Below are 21,499 nucleotides of genomic sequence, written 5' to 3' on the forward strand. Positions count from 1 at the left end.
TTAATAGTATTGAAAATGTGATCTAAAGAGACATTTGCAATCATTATAGAATAAAACAGCTAAAAATATTATCTGTATGGAGTTGAGACTTGGATAACATACTGTTAAACTATAGTTATTTCCCTTAAAAGATGAAACTGTATTGAAAGCAGTTTCTAATTATCATTCACATTTTTAGACATGAATGCATGAGTTTAATTAATATACCTAATTATTAAAAATTTAAAACAGGTAAGCAAGAACTATTGCTAGTATTTAAAAACTGTTAGCCTTTAGATAGGCTTCCATGGTAGCTCAACTGGTAAAGAATCTGCCTGCAGTGCAGGAGAGCCTGGTTCCATTCATGGGTCAGGAAGATCCCCTAGAAAAGGGATAGGCTACTCACTGCAGTATTCTTGGGCTTCCCTGGTGGCTCAGGAGGTAAAGAATCCGCCTGCAATGTGGGAAACCAGAGTTCCATCCCTGAGTTGAGAAGATCCCCTGGAGGAAGGCATGGCAACCCACTCCAGTATTCTTGCCTGGAGAATCCCCATGGACAGAAGAACCTGGCGGGCTACAGTCCACGGAGTCCCAAAGAGTTGGATACAACTGAACGACTAAGCACAACATGGCAACCTTTAAATCTCCAACACCTTTGCAAATTGTCAAGTATTCTCTATTTTCTTATTAATAGCAAATTGTGTAAAATTATTTCTGTAGAATTTGCAATGAAAGACTGTCTTTCCACAATGTTGAGTCTTAAGAGTAGAGTTGTTATTTTTTTTCTGAACACTCATTTTGCCCACTTTCAAAAATAAACTCCCATCATAGTAGCTTTCCTCTGAACTATAATGCTGATGTGTATTCATGAGTTCCAGGACCAAGGGCTCGGCAATACATCTCACCAGCTTCAAACTCAGTGTCCATCTACCTGATTCCTGCTCTATCCCAAAGCAAGTTTATTTGATGCCATTAATTTCACAATACCGAGAAGATTCACTGAGTTCACTGGTATAATCATCCTTGAAAATGGGACCATTAATCATTTTCTGCTGTCAGATCAATTCAGAAAATACTAAAAATTGGTTAACTTATTTTTCAGGGTTCTGACACTCAAATATAAATAGAAGTAGTAGTTTGAACATGTTCTTTTTCTTTTATTCAAAGATAGATTTTAATCTGGGTATCTTAATTTTAGTTGTATATAGATTAATAGATTTTTAATTCAATATAGATACATAGCTATATTTGTAAACCAATTCATCAAAATATTGTTAGCGATTTGGATTTTAAATAATACTTCCTAGAGTGATGTGAGGTTATTTAAAAAACTATAATAGTTATTGAGTCTTCTGCTGTAAAAAACATGTTATCTAAATTGCAGTTGGTACCAGAAGGAGCTGGAGAGGGATTGAAAATCATCTTTATGAGTTGAAGTTGCCACCATCCTCATAATCTCTACAGCCCACTCCTAGTCTACTGACTTACTTATCATAATCCATTCAACTCACGTGGAAAATTTTACAGAGTTACTTATGATTATATTCACCAGTTGTTTAAATATTACTTTTGTGAGAGATAATCATCAGTTTCTGGGACCTAATTTCTATTTAAAGAACTATGAAAAGTATTGAGTAAATCTAAAATTAGAAATAAAATATGTATTTACTTTTCCATGTAGCTTGATCAGTTTCATATACCTATTGTTAAAGAAGCATTCAGAGCCTCTGGCCTAAGGGTTCATTTTTTTTCTACATAGAAAATAGGCTTTATGACTTTAGGCAGCCTGCTGTTTTGTTATCCTTTATACGGGTAGGAAAGAGCAGGCTGATTGAAGAGATTCATTATAATGTAGTTTCAGCTCCTTGATCCTGTCCAATGAGAAAAAGTAAAGAAGAACCTGCTAAAAATAGATAAACAGAATTCTGGGTAAACAAAATGAAGAGACCCTTTCTTATTTAGGTTCCTTTCTTGAAAAAGCCTGTGGGAAATGTTCTTTCTGAACATGACCTGCTAATTAATTAGCACATATTAAATATATGTGCATTTTGAAAACAAAAATTGACATTTGGTTCATTTATGCCACATAAATAGAACTAAGACTTTGTGGGAAGACACGTTCCTATATCCAAATTATCCTTTCGTAGATGGGATAGTTTCATCGCTTCAAAGTTAGCTAAGATGCAAAACAAAATCAATATACCAAACTCCATCTTCTAAATTACTCCCATTGAAAATGAAACATGGGTTTTGCAGTTGAAAATTTGAAAGAGCAGATGTAGAAACAGAGATTTTGGCAGGCTCAGTCAGAAACTAATGAGCTTTGGGAAAATCCAGCTGATAATGGAGTTCGGGTAGATTACAGTCAAAACTATAGGTTGTTGAATGCCTACAGTGAAGTGGCTTCAAGGTGGCACATGGAAACTGACCAGAGGTAGCCTTTCCAAATTCCTTATAGGATTGCTCTTTATCACAAAAAGCTACCTAAGGTGGTATCATTCAATATGTTCAGAATTTACATTCCTCTTAATAAATATACCACACACACACTTCTTTTGAAGCAAGAGTAAAAGTGCACTGTGCATACCTTAAACTCTTGGTGCATGCCTTACATGGTCCATTAGCCACCATAAAACTATGGATGGCCTTTCCTTCATGGTGGCTATTTATGCCAAGCCTGTGCATTCTCTCCAGTTAAAGGACTCTCAGTGAGAGGCCCAGAGCCCTCAGCCAAAGGTTAGAAAACCAGAAGGATAGTAGGAGAAAGTGCTAGCTGACCATGAAAGCTCAGAGTTCTTGTACTCTGTAATAGGGAACTCTTTCTGTAATGGGTTCTCCTGCTGGTTCTTGATCTGATGAGTTATATACAAACTAACTAATTTCATGTGTTGAGTGTTTTAGTGTGTATTTTGGTATGTTTCAGTATGTTTACAATGTTTCAAATTTAATTAGTACCTATTTGACTATGCAATTCTGGCACACCTGGTTGTAGCTTTACAGAATATACAAATTAGGCAATCTTTATGTGTTGATGCTGATAAAATGTTGTCATGGTACTTCAAGTCGGAATTCATCCATACACATTTTTCAGTTATTGAGTCCTACTTTCTTAATATGTGTGTTTGGAAGGGTATGGAATAAAAGTAGATATAAGAAGTGTTAACAAGAAGCAGCAGGAATCTCTTTGCAAAATATTGTAGTTCCCAAGTATACCATGCCTTTCCAGACCATCTCAGCACCTTCCCAACTCATGAGTCTAATCCAGTGTTTCTCATAAAATCCAGTCTCACTGTAGGCTCTACCCCTTGGGTCCAGTGGATCCAGATCGGTGATTTGCACCTGCTGAACATTCAGTGACATCCCAAGAGATGTTAGAATAAAATGCAAACCTCTAATCATAGTCTAAAGGATCCTACACAGATTTTCCCCTGTCCACCAAGCCTTCACTGTTGTCTAGGAAGCACTCAGGTAACCTTGCTCTGAACTATCCAAGTTCCTCCTGTTTCAAAGGCTTTGCCTTGTTCTTCCTGTTGCTTGCTGTGCTCTTCCTCACTCTTCATTTTTGTAATGGAAGTATAGTCTTTATTTGGCAGCATCAAAAGAGCAAATCTGTCAGCTGTTAAGTGGAATGGTGAAAAATGGCAACAACCTGCAGTGATGTTGAAATTTCAGTATTTTCAGAATTCTTTATGACAAATGGCCATATACGTATGATCTAAATGTCCTTCATATGTTTTCATGAAAAAAAAAAGGGGGAGGAATGTTAAATCCTTTTCTATGTGGAACATTAACATTGCCAAAAAATGATTTAGCCTGAATTTGGCAACTTAATTATATAATTAATTAAGAAATGTATATTGGCACATTTTGTATTTAGAAGGCCAAAAGGGTTTTTACTTAAGGCTTTAAAGTGTTTTTGTAGAAGTTAATTATCCACAAACTCAAATCTTATAAATTCATTTTTTCAATAAATATGGAGCAGCTACTATATGCCAATCACTCTAAAAGTTAGTACACCACATGTTCAGTTATCATGTAGATTGTAAAGAAACATGAACCAAATCAATAGACACTTTGGGAACAACCAGTAAAAATAGTTCGTTTTCCTGCAAGCATGAGAATGTATTCTGTACCTATTATTGTGCTTGGTGCTGAGAATATAAAATCTCTGATTTCAAGATGTTTGGACACTGACAGAAGCAGACTTTGAAAAGAATTCAGTATATTCCATCATAAGTATAGTAACATAAACATGTTAAAGGCATAGTGGTAGTAAAAGAAAAGAAAAGGAAGATGGGGTAGTCAGTCAGTGATGAGAGAAGAGGCAGTGGTCACTAGGGAGGTTTTCCTGGAATATCTGAGAGTATCTGAGTTTTGAAAAGGGAAGAAACACGGATTACCAGCATAGAGTATCCCCAGCCTTTCCTTTCCACCTGGAGGTAAAGGTAGTTTTCTTAGTTTCCTTCTCTTCACTCTGTTTGATTAGTTCTTCAGTTATGCAAATCAAAGGAAGAAGGGACTATGGGAGAGAACCAGAACTTAGGGAGGAGTTTAGGGATCATTTAGAAGAAAAATAAGTAGAGGCTATTGTATGTAAGGAAAAGAAACGAAAAAAACAGAAAAAAGAAACGGGGGAAAGTGGATGCTTTGAGACATTCCTTTTCTCAGACTATGTAACATATTTATGGGTTCAAGAGTATAATATCCTGGCATAATGCAGGGTAGTGCAAACTAACGGATGCTCAACTCATTATTGTAAGGTCTGGGACTGAACCATATGAGACACAGAATGGAAAGTAGATATTTACTAGGAAGTCAGAGAGGGATGACATTGGATCAGATCAACTATAATGGACAGAGGCATGTGTCTCTGTTTCTTTCATAAACACATGAAATTGCAAAAGTTGATGGCTCTTGAAAAGCTTGGTACTGAATACTTTACAAAGGAAATGGGAATGTGACAGAATGAGGATATGGGATATATCTCTGGAATATGAAAAACTTCTCATCAGTCAGTTAGTTCATACTTCAATAGCTGTTTTGACTGTTTGCATTAAGTTGCCAAACTGGCCCCCAGTTTGCCTTCTCATTTGACACAGTCTTACTCTTTGTATAGCACAGTGGCTTTCTGAGAAATGCTGACATGCGATTCCACTGGATTTATCTAACAACATTTGCAGTATCTTTTGTCATCATCGTCTTTCTTTTCTCTTGTGTTTCACTTCTGTTTATTTCACAGTTATAATCTAACAAAATTGTGTTGATATAAGCATCACTTCATCCCTGTGAAACTGGTTGTATTGTCTCTTGGCTGTGTCGTCAATGTCTTATCTCCAGAGGTGTATATAAAGTGAGGTTAACCGAAGCTAAGCTTCAAGGCCTGTCATTTCTGTGAGTCTATTACATACAAATCTAATTTTGGACTTTTAGTCTTATCTCCTTTTCTTTTTAATAGGGATCCTAAACTTGTATAAGATTCAGGCCACATAAAACCTGGATCTACTCTTATAGTTATCTCAGATACAAATGACATGACACAGGTTGAAATGGCAGTCAACAGTAATTGAATTGGCTCTTGAAGCTACATTGTAAGTTCTTATGCTCAGTATTTGGTAGACTCCTAAAATTTGATGTGGTTTTGACCTAGATGTTAAAATGTAAATTATGCATCATGTGGTTTGCTCTCCAAAGGGAGTACATAAATGTGATTCTAGAGTGATTCTAAAAATTTTGAATTGCCAATTCAGATATAATTACTGGATGATTGAAGATTTTATCTCCCCATAGTAACAAATAAATATACGTGCTATGCATTGTAAATATCACATCAGATTTTATGTGTCTTCTTACTAAACAGCTGTATGAGTTTGGTAAGGCTGCTGTAAGAAAGTACCATAGTTTGAGTGGCTCGAACAACAGGAGTTTATTGTCTCACAATATATGAGAGTCTAGAAGTGTGAGAAGGTTCTGGCAGGGTCGGTTTCTTCTGCAGGCTGTGAGGAAGAGTCTGTTTGATGCCTCTCTCCTAACTTCTAGGCTTTTGCTGGCATTCTCTGTTGTTCCTTGGCTTCTGCTGCATCACCCTGATCTCTGCCTTCCTCTTCACCTGGTGTTCTCCTTGTGTGTGTGCCTGTGTCCAAATTTCCCCATTTTACAAAGTCAGCAGTCATATTGGATTAGGGACCCATCCTACTCCAGTATGACCTCATCTTAATTTCTTACATGGACAATAGCTGTATTCCCAATAAGGTCACATTCTGAAGTCCTGGGAGGTAAGACTTCAGCATAGGAATCCTGGGGGACCAGTAACAACACATGATAGCAAATTACGATCAGAAAGAACAGTATATGACCTTCATGCAGTTGGCCTGCTTCTATTGTGGACAGTGCTTAGAATTCAGGTTAGCAGATCTAAGTTATTTATCTGCAATAGCACAGCCAGCCAGGACAGCTAAATGTATTGAGCATTTTTCTAATGTCAGTGGACAATAGTTATAGGTATTTATTATTGCTATGATCAGGAGTGCAGAAAATATCATATCTTTCCCCCTAGGTTGTGGCTTCAAGTTGCATTCAGTTCTGGGGCCTGCATCTTTAAAGCAACTGATATTGGAAGACACAAAAAAATGATCCTTCTTGCTAAACCTTGACAGCTTTTGGCGTTTGCCTTTAAGGGGGAATACCGTTGACACTTTTGAAATTCTTTCGACCATTTAGGGTCTTAGTATCTTAATAAAACATTCTATTCTAAAGGGTATTTCCTCATATAAAAATATAGGTACTGCATTCAAAATAAAAATTTGAAATTTTATCCTCTATACCTCTCACTGAAATAGTGGCTTCCTTAAATTTTTGAGCAAAGTTGAGCGATTGATTTTATCACCTGTGATTCATATTTAATTTTAATTGAAAAATGGAATCATCAAAAAGAAATTAAGAGGAGGCAAAGAGGGAAAAAGAGAGAAAAGCGGGTGACCAAATGTGAAGAAAAGAAGAAAAAAGACCTTCATCTAACTTTTCAGAAAGTCTTTCTTAAGTAAGTATTGTAGTTTTGTAAATAATTCTGTCTAGAGAAGATAAAAGGAGCAGATTGGCCAATTACCTTCAAACTGTTTGATCACATCCATGTTTTTGTTAATTATTCAAGTTTTAAGAGTCATCAAAGAATCCTAATGCATAACTCAATAGGAGGAGCAAAAGCTAAGACATGGGCAAATTCTTTTTATGTTTGAGATTTTGCCCACTTATGAGCACATGTGCTTTTGAGTGTTGATCTGATTTAAACCCTGTTCGTGGAGAGGAGGGTGATAGTTTAGTCTTTGGAAAAAGAGGAAGAAGGACATAAAGATGCTTAAAAAGTCAGCAAGTAGAGTAGAGGTGTAGGATGAAATGAAGTCCTTGACATTATGTGACCCACTCTGTCTTTCCCCATTGCACCCACATCCTTGGCCCAGCCACACATCTGTTGCTCCAGCCCAAGTGATAATCAACCATATACAGTGATAGAACCAGAATCTTCAAATAAAAACTAGCTGCCCAAACTGTTTAAGGGTCTTAAGAATAAACGAGAGGAGATGATTAGACAAAAGAAGCAGGTTGATAAGTGAGATGCTATAATAATGTGGAAGCGAGTTCCAAAGAAACATTTTTACGAAGCCTGTAATATATTACTTTAGTTGCATCCTGATTGTAAGTTATCAGAGCATTTTATGGGCACTGTAATGGCACTAGAAGTGAATGTCTAACAAAATAATAGAGTGCATTACCAATTCTTCTATGATGACCACTGCTGAGAAACTATTAAACCATTTGTCAATGTACCTTGGTGTCTAATAGTAGTTTTCAAGAATGAGTGATTGTGAAAACTATTCAACATTTTAAAGTTATTATTTCTCCTTATACACATTCCATTGAATCATCAGTTTCAAGTACATCTATTTGTCCACCCATGCCTTTTCAGTAAGCTGATGGAAAAGTAAACAACAAAAACAAATTGTGAAAGGATAGAAGATACTAACAACTGTGAATGGCATTTGGAAGGTCTATTTACTGTTTCAAATGGAATTGATGTTTGGTTACATTTTGAGTATTGTGCAAGTTGGCCCAGAACATTACAATAGAATATATATAAAACAGAACTTTAAAATAGCAAAAACCTGCTTTGCAATAAAACATTAGAGGTCTGGGATAGTAGTTTTCATGCCATTATAAAGAATTTCTTTACAATGGGCAGATGTAACAAGCTCTTTAGAAGCACAGCCTTAGATATTATTTATAGTACTGTAGGCACACCTTGGAGATATTGTCCTAGAATCAAAATTGTCTCAGAGTCAAAATTGTCTCATCTATGATTGTGTCTCTGTCATCTGTGCTCTTGGTTGTATTTAATGCCTGCCCTATAGACAGTGGTGCTTCCCAGGTGGCTCAGTGGTAAATAATCTGCCTGCCAAGCAGGAGATACCAGTTCAAATCCTGGGTTGGGAAGATCCCCTGGAGAAGGAAATGGCAACCCACTCCAGTATGCTTGCCTGGGAAATCCCATGGACAGAGGAGCCTGGTGGGCTTCAGTTCCTAGGGTCACAAAAGAACCGGACATGACTTAGCAACTAAACAACAATTGCAGGCATTGACAACATGGAAGTTGTTCTATTGAAACATTAAGTTCTGCCCCTGCAGCCCTACAGCTGGGTTTGGCTTTAACTCGGTTCGGCTTTTACTGATTGCCTGGTCCTCTGAGATTTAGCAGCAACCTCCATCTGATCCCTAACTGGAGCTGCCCATCTTGCAAATTTTGTTCTGTTGTGGAATTACCTTGTGCCAAACCCTTTAGGCTCTCTGATTCTTAGCTATTATTATTTCTTAGTTCAGTAGTCATAATCTTGAGAATTTCTGCTATTTCTTCCACATGTTGTGAGAGGTGAATAAAACTTGGATAGGACAGGTGTCCATCTCAGACACGTTACCTAGATCTGCCTGGCTGACTTTTCTATCTACTGAAGCTGACTAGTTTGTTGAAGGGTAACCCACAAGGTTATTTTCTTCTCAAGGTCCAGAGTAGATGTGGTGTAAGTCACTAGTACGATATTTACTAAATATCTGCGGTATTTTCTGTCATCCCACTCATGAATTTCAACCCCAAAGTAGGTTCAGGAAATAGAGCCACCATATTGTCTGTGCTCTCTTTGTTCTCCTTTTTCTATTTCTTTCTCCTTTTCTAGTCTAGAAATGATCTGTATTTTTATCACCTCTCTGTTTTGTAGGGAAAACTGCTCTTCTGGCATCTCTTAGTTTTTTTTGCTTTTCACCGCTCTATGATGTAAACCCTTGCTCCAAGTCCCCTAGGATTTGCTTCTTGATATTTAAATCCAAGCTTTTGGAATTTTTTTCCTCTCTGGCTGCTGATACTTGTGTTTCAAAGCCATGGTTTTAATGACTACTGTCTGCACTGTTGACTTACAAAGGTCAAATTAATTGCTCAAAGGTCAAAATAATGATTCTTTGTTCTCTCTGAATCACCATACCCTGAGGCATGGAGAAAGTCCTCTTTGCTACCTAAATATGGTGGAATAATGTAACTAAAGGAAATTGAAAAAAATCAGCACTTAGTTTAATAGCAAAATACTCCACTATGAAGGAAATCCACAGTGGAATATAATGATAGGTGTACTGTATATTTATTGATGTTTACTTATCTCCACAAGCTAAAACAAAGAATAATAAATGTCCCAGTTACATGTCTTTGTATTTATTCTAAATGGGAAAGACTAGAGATCTCTTCAAGAAAATTAGAGATACCAAGGGAACATTTCATGCAAAGATGGGCTCCATAAAGGACAGAAATGTATGGACCTAACAGAAGCAGAATATATTAAGAAGAGATGGCAAAAATACACTATACAACAAGAAATATACAAAAAAAGATCTTCATGACCCAGATAATCACGATGGTGTGATCACTCACCTAGAGCCAGACATCCTGGAATGTGAAGTCAAGTGGGCTTTAGTAAGCATCACTATGAGCAAAGCTAGTGGAGGTGATGGCATTCCAGCTGAGCTATTTCAAATCCTGAAAGATGATGCTGTGAAAGTGCTGCACTCAATATGCCAGCAAATTTGGAAAACTCAGCAGTGGCCACAGGGCTGGAAAAGGTCAGTTCTCATTCTAATCCCAAAGAAAGGTAATGCCAAAGAATGCTCATACTACCGCACAATTGCACTCATCTCACACGCTAGTAAAATTCTCCAAGCCAGGCTTCAGCAGTACGTGAACTGTGAACTTCCAGATGTGCAAGCTGGTTTTAGAAAAGGCAGAGGAACCAGAGATCAAATTGCCAACACCCGCTGGATCATTGAAAAAGCAAGAGGGTTCCAGAAAAACATCTGTTTCTGCTTTATTGACTATGCCAAAGCCTTTGACTGTGTGGATCACAATAAACTGTGGAAAATTCTGAAAGACATGGGGATACCAGGCCACCTGACCTGCCTTTTGAGAAACTTATATGCAGGTCAGGAAGCAAGAGTTAGAACTGGACATGGACCAACAGACTGGTTCCAAATAGGAAAAGAAGTACGTCAGTCAAGCCTGTATATTGTCACCCTGCTTATTTAACTTATATGCAGGGTACATCATGAGAAATAGTGGGCTGGAAGAAGCACAAGCTGGAATCAAGATTGCCGGGAGAAATATCAATAACCTCAGATATGCAGATTATACCACCCTTATGGCAGAAAGTGAAGAGGAACTAAAAAGACTCTTGATGAAAGAGGAGAGTGAAAGTGTTGGCTTAAAGCTCAACATTCAGAAAACGAAGATCATGGCATCTGGTCCCATCACTTCCTGGCAAATAGATGGGGAAACAGTGGAAACAGTGTCAGACTTTGTTTTTTTGGACTCCAAAATCACTGCAGGTGGTGACTGCAGCCATGAAATTAAAAGACGCTTACTCCTTGGAAGGAAAGTTATGACCAACCTAGATAGCATATTCAAAAGCAGAGACATTACTTTGCCAACGAAGGTCCATCTAGTCAAGGCTATGGTTTTTCCAGTAGTCATGTATGGATGTGAGAGTTGGACTGTGAAGAAAGCTGAGCACCAAAGAATTGATGCTTTTGAACTGTGGTGTTGGAGAAGACTGTTGAGAGTCCCTTGGACTGCAAGGAGATCTAACAAGTCCATTCTAAAGGAGATCAGCCCTGGGTGTTCTTTGGAAGGAATGATGCTAAAGCTGAAACTCCAGTACTTTGGCCACCTCATGCGAAGAGTTGACTCATTGGAAAAGACTCTGCTGCTGGGAGGGATTGGGGGCAGGAGGAGAAGGGGACGACAGAGGATGAGATGGCTGGATGGCATCACCAACGTGATGCACGTGAGTCTGGGTGAACTCCGGGAGTTGGTGATGGACAGGGAGGCCTGGCATGCTGCGATTCATGGGGCCACAAAGAGTTGGACACCACTGAGTGACTGAACTGAACTGAAGTAATGTTCTCCAGTTAAAATACAGTTAACACTAAGATGTTTTTGCTATAATAGAGCAACACATGCTATAATTGAGTCTGTTTTTGAAAATCTAATGTGAACTTGCTGTTTCAGTTGAATCCTCTTACCTACAAACATCATTGGTTCATTTATTGAATGTCTACTGTATGCTGGGAACTAGGGATAAGTAAGCAAACAATGGACATGCCCCTAATCTACTAAATGCTGAGAATTTTCCTTAGTCACTAAAGTAACTATAAAAATCCGCAAGCTCCCACCCCATGTAGTGGGACCGGAACCCTACCTTTCCAAGTTTAAAGCCACATCTAGAAATCTGCACTTGTGCTGTCTCATGGAAGAGTTAACTGCGTATTTGGCATTTCCTTCTCTACCTCTCAAGAGAACACTCCGTTAGATCCCCAGAAGTATCTCAGGATACATGACTTTTAAGGGTTTCCCTGGTGGGGCTGAGTTCTATAAACGGTTAATGAATAATATCATAAAGAAAAGTTTTTTTAAATAATTGAAGCATACTTCCAGATCATCACAGAATGCATGCAGCAACTTCTCACCAACTGTCCAGCTCACACCTGATAGTGTGTGTGTGTGTGTGTGTGTGTGTTTTGGTGCTGCCCTCTCCATTTGTCTCACCCTGTCCCTCCCCTGCTGTGTTCACAAGTCCATTCTCTACATCTGCATCTCCTTCCCTGCAAATAGGTATGGCCTGGAGGGATGGGATGGGATGGGGAGTGGGGTGGAGGGCAGCTAGGGAAGGAGGCGATGTATGTATAATTATGGTTGATTTGCATTGTTGTATGGCAGAAATGAACACAATATTGTAAATAAAAATTTTTTTTTATTTAAATAGAAAAAAAAATACTTCCTTCCTAGCTGTAATTTCCCAAGATTTCTTCTGTTTTTTAGAAGAGTAGAAAATGATTCCATAGTTTACACAATGCATATTTGGTATATTTCCTTTCTTCTTGGGTTTAAAATAGATACAGCATAAATCTGCCACTCCTTACAGTCTTTTCTAATAAAATAATATCATAGTCTGATTCTAATATTACTAAGCTCAAATTAATAATACATCAAAATCCAAAGAGGTAATGATATTTTACACCTACACAGGAGAACTTTGAAAGTTTCATTAGGACTAGATTTAAAAAATAATGACATTTATTTTGAGCCTTCTTTATTCTTATAGTGTATGGTCTGATGGAAAGTCAGGAAGAATTAAAGTTGATCATGAGATTGAAATAATCTCTTTCAGGACACCAGAGCTTTATACTAAATTTCCACAAATGCAAAATTTGAAATATACATTTTCCATAATGTTGTCGGCCAGTGTTTCTTAAACTTATATAACCTATAAAGTCTTTTTTAAGGAAAAACAAAAAGAAGCACAAAAATCTTCTATGTGATCCCTGGCATTAAATCATTTTTTTTTCAGTGTTACTTAAAAATATGCAAACATAAAGCCAGGCATAAATACCTTATGCTTATACTTCTTACAAAACATAGTTACAAATGAATGCAAACAAATTTCTAAATATGAGAAATTCAATGTCACAATATTGTTTTTTAATGTAGAGGCGGCGTTTTGTGGACATGAAATGTCTGTTCACCATGTGAAGAAGACATGGGCTTGCTAATGTACAGATTCTCGTGTACAATCCAGTGTAGTATAGTGACAGTTCTCCCTATTTAGTGACCATTCTCCCTATTTTGTGGAAATTCCGTGCAGTGTCATCGTTGTCCTTTTTTGTCTGTGTTCCTATTAATACTTCTTGATGCCCAAATGATTGTGTTTACAGACATGAACACTAGGTTCATATGAGAGCACATGGTGATAAGGTAGTGTGGTCCAGAAGACCCAGAAAGTACTTGCATTATTTCTTTTATTATTATGGAAAATCAAAATACAAATATTATAAATATATTATTAAAATGTAATGTTTAAAAGCAAACTCAAGATTTTTATACAAATATGAAAATAACTTGAAAATTTTATTTGACTCCACTATTAATGAGGAAACTAATAAGATGTTATCAACTGATTCAGCAGAGAGTTCAGAACACCAGAGGTGCATAGTTGAGTCAGGAGTGTTGAAATGAATCTACAGATAGATGCAAAACTGGCATTTTTACATAGAGTTGGTATGAGGAGAGGAATTTTCCCTCCAGTAGAAGGAATTTGCATATCCTTGCATAAGTGCTGCTTTAACTTCTATGAGTTATCTGTAATTTACATCGTTGTAAACTAGTTCAAATTGCCATTTAAAAAATCAGATAACCAAAAAGGATATACTTGGTAAATGCCTCCTTTGCATTAAAGATACCCGGTCTTCTTTTGATTCATTTGAGTCTTTCACAATTCGTCCACCCCATATATCTAAGACAGATATGCAGACCTATTCATGGACCTCTCTAAAAAGCCTGAAGTTCTCCTCTGCTCATCTGTCTCTTGAGCACTCCCTCAAATGGCTGATAGGTGAGCCACGTGAGCATTAGTCTTAGCGGAATATACAGCTTTCCCTCAGATATAACACCCAGCAACCTGTTTGAATGAGTTAGATGTCTTCTAGGGGAATGAGAACTGTGATAACTAATCCCAGATGTTTTATACATGAAAGATTTACCCAAAAGAGTTATAATGATAAGTCAAATTCACAGTAGGAGTGTTTAATATTCCCTCCCTCCCTCCCTCCCTTCCTTCACAATTGTTCCATATCAGATACTGCACTGAGAATGTTATATATGTTATTTCATAAAATATCATAATAAGCCTCTTGGCATGTGCATTTTTGAGAAAATTCAACCTGAATATTATACTCAGCACAAATATTAAAAAAAAGATTTACACATCATAGTACTTCCCACCTAATCTGGGAAATTGAGTGTCCAACCTACATTTTTTTTCCCCTAGTCGTGTGTTTCCATTTGGCACATGTGTGTGTGTGTTATTCACTTAGTCGTATCCAACTCTCTGCAACTCCATGGACTGTAGTCTACCAGGCTTCTCTGTCCATGGAATTCTCCATGGACAAAACTAGGCAAAAATAGTAGAGTGGGTTGCCATTCCCTTCTCCAGGGGATTTTCCCGACCCTGGGATCGAACCCCGGGCTATGCATTGCAGGCAGATTCTTTACCATCTGAGCCACCAGGGGAAGCCTAAATGGCACTAACTTACCTTGTAATGTGTTTATGCCCCCTTACCTTCCTTGGCTAGGCTACAAGCCTCTTTAGCAAAAGAGCCATGTTTTATTCATGTGTCCTTGGTTCCTTGCACAGTGACAGGCACATACTGGGAGCTGATTACTTACTTTGGAGCTTATCTGAAGTACACATACACAATAGAGCTAATGCCTAAAATTGAACCTCTGGAAAAATTCTGTCCTAAGTCACTAGTTCTAAAGATTTTACTTCCTCTCTCAAGATGTTTCACTACTGCTAGATAGATTTTAGGGTTTAATAGATTTGTTAAATGTGGAGCTGTTAAAATTTGCTCTGGGGACACAGGAAAACCTTGTCTTATCACTGGATACAGGCTTGCAGACTAAATGTCATTATGTGACATCTTTGAGAGTGAAGGAAGCTGTGGCAATGCAAAAACCATTAGACATCATCTAGGATTTTGCACCACAGTTATGTATCCAATGAATGGAGAATAAGAAAGTCTTAAATGCCAGAATTTTGTTTCCTTCAAACCTCCCATGCTCACATACCACATTTTACCCTAAAGTGTTTCTTAGAGTAAGAGTGAATACCAAAGAACTACTAAGGAAGTCGGAACACAGAGAGCTGATATTCCCCCTGGCAAAAGCAAGGCATAGAAACCAAAACTCAAGGGAGATTGGAGACTGAAAATTAGAAAAGTGGAGGGAAAAAACTACACTAAAATGCTAGGAAAACACTTCATTGTGCTATCAACTGTTTGAGGAATAAAAATGAAATGTAGGATTTAAAAACAATGTATTATTGGGCAAAATATACACACTTCTTAAATATTAAATAGGCTAAACTTACAGAAACAGGAACTGTTGTTCCTTTTCAGCAGTAGAGCATTTCTTTTTAGTTTATCACCGATGAGAGTAAGGAAGTAATTAAAGTGTCTATCCACAGTTTCGACAGCAATCTGGCAATATTTTCTGAAGATACGTGACATGGCTGTCACGATTGAGATAGTTATCCAGTGTCCCGGTTACCTTGGGTTTTAATGGTCACTTTCTTCAGGGTATCTTCCTGACCCGGGGATCTAACCTGTGTCTCCTTGAATTGGCAGGCGCATTCTTTACCACTGAGCCACCTGGGAGGCTTTGTTTTCTCTTAAAGCAGTCTTTGGGGAAAAAATCACGTTGATTTTCTTCTAGACGGTTTCATACAATAAGTAGTATAGCCTCCTTAGAAGCTTAGAAATTCAGTAACTTATATGGTTCATGTTTTTTTTTTTTTTCCACTTTTTAATTGTATCTTTTCATCTTATAAACAGCTCCTCCCATTTTGGAAAGAATTTGGGACAAACAGGTTAGAAAACCTTTAATAAAAAGGAATGAGGAGATTTTTTTATACCAGTTAGGCTAAGGAAAATTTTTGTATGTTTCAAAAATTGGATTGCCCATAAAGGGACCTCATTTAAAATTGTTTGGGGAGGGAGCTGTGTTGACCTGATAACATTTTATATTGGAATGCTGATCTATTCTTGGTTGTACTTTGTATATCAAGTACCGCACCGGTCACAAGCTTGGGTTTCGTGTGAATATGCATAATACTCCTTGTTAGGAGAGCTTGTAAATCCCTCACTGGCAATAGTCACCAGAAGTAGATGCACCTGTCTTCCCAGCTGGGATTTGCTCATGGGAAAGAGAGTTATTTAACACCATGTTATCCTCATGGACAGCTGTATATATAAGATGCCCTAGGGTGTGCAAGACCTAAATTTTGTTTGTTAAAAAAAACATTGAATGTCAAAATGAAATTTGGTGTGAAAAGTGTTTTGATGTTTTGATTCAGTAGCTTTAAGAATATATAGAGTTGGATTAATAGAAAAAAATGTTAGTTGGTTTGCTTTGGTCTGATTGCTCTAACAGCTTTTAATGACTCAGCGCACACCAATATTTTCAGCTCAGATTAGCTTGGGATTTAGCATAAAATACTTCATTCTGTTTTGGTGCAAGTCCTTTGTTAAAACATGGGGCTTTCCCTCAATGCCACAGCCATAACTGCTTGTTTTTGTGCATTTTCATTTTCTGTTTTCTGGTGACAGACTTTTAAACTCCATAATAGGAGCAGTGTCTATTTTGCTAGCCATTCTTTTCTCTAACTCACTGCCATTGTGTTAGCTCTGGATATATTTGTGCTTAATAAATCTTTGTTGAGTGGATACTTGAGTGAAAGAAAGGATGTAATGTTTTTTGCTGACCAGGAAAGAGGTAGTGACTCCTTCTTAAAAACTCTCTGATTCAAAATCACTGCAAAATCTAGAGATCTCTTTGAGTCCAATTTTTAAATGGAGGTATAATTTACTTATAATAAAATGTAGATTTTATAGACATGGCTTCATAGTTGTTTTTCTTTTTTTTCACATCTATTTACTCATATAATCACTATCTCAACCAAATATATAGATTTCACATTATTCTAGAAAGTTCCCTCCTGCTACTTTCCAGTTAATCTCTCATAACCACTGTTCTGATTATTACTACAGCCTCTTTTCTGTCCTTTCTAGAACTTCATTTAAATGTAACCATGAAGTATGTGCTTTTTTTGTGTCTGTGATAATAAGAGTAATAAGGAAGGACAATATTATTTAAAAAACTATTCTGTGTCTCTTCTTGGAGGTTTTACTGGCCCTATCTTCCCCAGTCTCTAACCATTTGCTCTTAAGAATTCCAAAAATATAGAGAACAAGATTCTTACATGTAGAGTTCAGAAGTACCACTCAATTTATAACTTTGTACTATGAACCTCCATTTGAAAAGTGAAACCCATCAGTAATAATCTAAATAACTCCAATGTTAATAATCTATTATGTAAATAATATATGTATGTAATATATACTATTACAATATACTAATAAATAACATGGAACTTATTATATTATAATAAATAACCTAAATAATCCTAATTTTCAGAGCTAGGAACATAGCCCTTCTTCCTGACTCCTCTACGCTCTACATAGCAGTGACCATTGGTTTCCCTTATCTTCAAGACAGTTCTGTGAGTAACCAACATGTGTGTGACAGGTTGTAGAAGGAAAATAATATGAAAAAGAATATATATATATATATGTATGTATGTATAACTGATTCACTCTGCTGTACAGCAGAAATTAACACAATATTGTAAATCAACTATATTTCAATAAACTTTTAAGTGAAAAAAAGGAAAAAATCTCCAAAAGTAGATATATCCTCTAAAAGTTCTTCTTTAAAATATATTTTCAATAACATATAGCATTTGGGGATATAGAAGGTATGTAGAATTGCAAAGGAGGTTTACAAAGAACTAGTCACTTTGCAGGCAGTGGGAAGAGCTTGCCAAGTAAAGCCTGTAGAAAATGGATTCATCGAATTAGAGCAGTCCATGATTGACTGCCAAAGCCAGCTTATTTTCTTTGCTGGTTCCAAAAAAGAATGTCTGAAACTTTGTGGTGATGGAAGGCTATCTTATAGAACATGCTGGCAGAGCATACTTTTTCAGTGGCTCTAGTCAGTATTATTATAGACTTGATGGGATACTTAAGGCTCTGGTAAGGATTTTTAGGTCAGAAAAAAAAAATTAGACATAGGAGATTAGGGAGCAAAATGTGTTAGTTTATTTCACAGCAGAGTAAAGCAATAAAACAGCCTTAGCAAAGCCACAGACAGGACTTGTAGAAGTCTAACAATTTTCAACTTCTCTTGTAGAAACATTTGCTGTTACTAAGGAGACCAAAAAGTATAAAATTGTGATCTAGGGAAAGTAAGTCTAGTAGTTGCTGAAAAAGAGTTAATACGGTATTACAGTCGGTAAAGAAGGCATCCTTTCAAAGATGGATGAGATTATTGATTCAAAGGAAGAAAATTCCCACAGTCAAATTACGTCTTCTGTAAAGGGTGCGATTTTGTACAAGAGAGTTTGATGCAAGATATGTGGAAATTTCATGAAATGGCAAAAAGAGAATCTGAATAACCTGAAACAGAGTATGAGTGTTAGCTGAAGTGCACCTAGAAGATTATTTATCTATTTTTCTTTCCCTTTAGACCTGGTAGAGACACTTCAAGAACTGCTGAGTCCTGGGGAGGAGGGATTGCCTGAGGACACCGTCGCTTTACCTTGAGGCGAGTGCAGAAGTTTCCATTATAAGGTAATAACTAATTTCTACTTTTGGTTTTTGTAACCTTAGAAAATTAATGAAACCGTGGTGTAAAATTCGGCTATACTATCAGAAGTATTAAAGATGCTCCTAATTTATTTATAGCTTTGTTGTCGGTCATGCTTTATACCTTTCATGTGGAGTATGTGCAGAAATAATTCCTTGGCAGATATTATCTTCATGTTTGAAGTTGGATGATACGTAGACACAGTGGGAATTGCAAAGCACCAGTCTGGCCACTTTGGATTAAAATATCGTTAGCAAAGATTCTCTCTTGTGGTGCTTCTTGGCCTTTTCCTTCTTGCAGGCACACAGAAAATGGTAATGTCCCTGTGGTACTCTGCAGAGGCTGCTCATTCCCAGAGACAACTGGTGCTGAGCCCCGGAGCATCTGAAGGGATGGAATCTCAGTAGATCTGTAAACCACTGTGTAGAAGAGCTCTGCTGGGGAGCAACAGATGCTGCTTTTTTGAAAACTCTGAAGTGTATCCCCAGCTTTTTATATGTCCCCGTGATCAGAATGTGGATTTAGAGAAGCTTTTCATAGAGGGAAAAAAAATGATACTTTGCATTCTAAATTTTCCTATGAAGTTCATTTTCCCTAAAGATTGCCCAGTGTTTTATATCACGACACTTGAACAAGTGTTTTCCTTCCATGTCCATCTGTACAATGATAAAGAAGTCCTCTTTTGGAGGACCCACATAGGCACATCAGTTTTCACAGAACTCCTTGTTCTCCTAGGGATCTGGGCAAGTTTACAGAAGACAAAATATTCCTCCAGGGATAGAAGGAGCCCCTGCAGCCTGAGGTAACTGTAGAGTTTTAGTCCTCCCTTCCGTATTTGGTCTGGTCTGGGTAAAATTAGGTTATCTCATTCAAAAGAAACTGAGTAAGCATTTGACGGATTTGGGGCCTGACTCAAACCCAGACCGAATATTGCAGAATTAGAGGATACAGGCTGATGGGACTCAGCTACTCTGGTGCTGCTTTTATGCCTTATGCCAGTATTGTCGCATGTACCACCACAGTTACCACCTCAAGGTTAAGAGGTAACAGCTGAGATGTCCAGTGTTATTTCCATGAATGATGGGCATAAATACCCTTTGGTCACAATTCTGTCAGTAGAAGCAGGACCTTTGGTTTGCTTTGCTTTGGTTTTATAACCTCTGTGTCTTAGAGTTTGCTCTTTTTTTAAGTGATTAACAGATTTTTTGTTAGAGCAGTTTTAGTTTTACAGAAAAATTAATTGAAAACTGCAATGAGCTCCTCCTACATATCCTCCCTGAAAAGCACACATAATTTGTTCCATTATTAACATCTTTTATTGGTATGGTACAATTTCTGCGATTGATATGAACCAATATTGATACATTTTTCTTTTAACGTGTTGCATAAAGGCTCACTCTCTGTATTGTGCATTCTGTGGGTTTGAAAAATGCATAATGACACATTTTCATTGTTAGTGTATCACATAGAATATCTTCACTACTCTGAAAATTCCATGTGCTTCCCCTCTTGGCCCTTCTCTCCCCTCACTGAAATCCTGGCCGCCTTTGGTTTACTGCCTCCACAGCTTTGCCTTTTCAGGAATGCCATACAGCAGACAGCCTTTTCAGACTGGCTTCTTTCTCTTAGCAATATGCTTTATGGCCCCTCCATGTCTATTTGTAGCTGGACAGCTCATTTCTCTATATTGCTGAGTAATATTCATTGTACAGATGTACCACAGTTTGGTTTTCCGTAGCTTACTAAAGGACATCTTGGTTATTTCCAAGTTTGACAGTTATGAAAAAAAGCTCCTATGAACATTTATCTGCAAAGTTCTATGTGGACATAAGTTTTCAGTTGATTTGGGTATATGCCAAGACGTGTGAGTCCTACATCATATGGTTTAAGTATGTTTTGTTCTATAAGAAATCTCTAAACTGCCTTCCAAAGTGGCTGTATAATTTTGCATTCAGTATGCAGGAGGGTTCCTGTTGCTCCACATCCTTACCAGCATATGGTGTTGTCAGTGTTAAAATTTTAGCCATTCAAGTGATTATGTAGTGTTTTCTCATTGTCTTAGGTTTTTTTAATTTAATTAATTTATAAGGAAATTGTGACTGCCCAGAAAACTCTGGATATTTAGCCACTAGAAATTTCTTTGGCATTTACTTGGTAATGACATTGATTAAGAATCTGAACTTCCCCCTGGCAATATCCACTGTGGTCATGCATTTTTATGAGATAAGCGTGTGTGTACACCTAAGGGTTTATGCACCTGTGTCTGTGTATACCTTTTATTCTCCATGATAGAAAGAGGTCATAGTGGGCAAAGACTTTTCTAAAAATACACCATCAAAATGAACATATACAGAGTATATCAAAGAGATTTTTGTTTCAAAAAATGAAATATGAGTATTCTATGGATCCAACATGAAAATAGGCCATGCTTGATGTTATTTATAGCTAGTTTTTTGACATGAATAACAGTGTTTATACAGGCCACATCAAATTAGGCACTCTTAATTTTTCTATCCTGTTAAATTCAGCCATGCAGATATAGCCACAAGAAAGATTCTTTTTAGTCCTTTTAAGTTACAGTTTGTTTGTTTTATTTTTTCTGTATGCCAAGTGCATGCTTTAGATTTGATTGTACTACTTGGTAAACATTTCTGATGAGATGGACTTCCATACTAGGAT

General features: G+C 37.2%; 1 protein-coding gene across 20 annotated transcripts in view; it reads left to right on the forward strand.

Annotated features, from left to right (window-relative positions):
• B3GALT1 (beta-1,3-galactosyltransferase 1) overlaps positions 1-21,499 on the forward strand; it is a 629,012-nt gene that overhangs the window by 190,726 nt on the left and 416,787 nt on the right. For 8 of the 20 annotated variants that reach the window (XM_086356192.1, XM_086356137.1, XM_086356135.1 and 5 more), the window contains 2 exons: positions 18,701-18,804; positions 19,121-19,622. The gene's annotated coding sequence lies outside the window, so the exon portion shown is untranslated. Of the gene's footprint in view, positions 1-17,647; positions 17,676-18,700; positions 18,805-19,120; positions 19,623-21,499 lie in introns of those variants that run through there. The other 12 variants (XM_086356225.1, XM_086356166.1, XM_086356147.1 and 9 more) reach the window with 5 other exon arrangements.

This window comes from Bos grunniens, chromosome 2, assembly GCF_055505025.1.
Source record: "Bos grunniens cultivar Pamir isolate PY7600 chromosome 2, Bosgru_T2T1.0, whole genome shotgun sequence".
Lineage (NCBI taxonomy): Eukaryota > Metazoa > Chordata > Mammalia > Artiodactyla > Bovidae > Bos > Bos grunniens.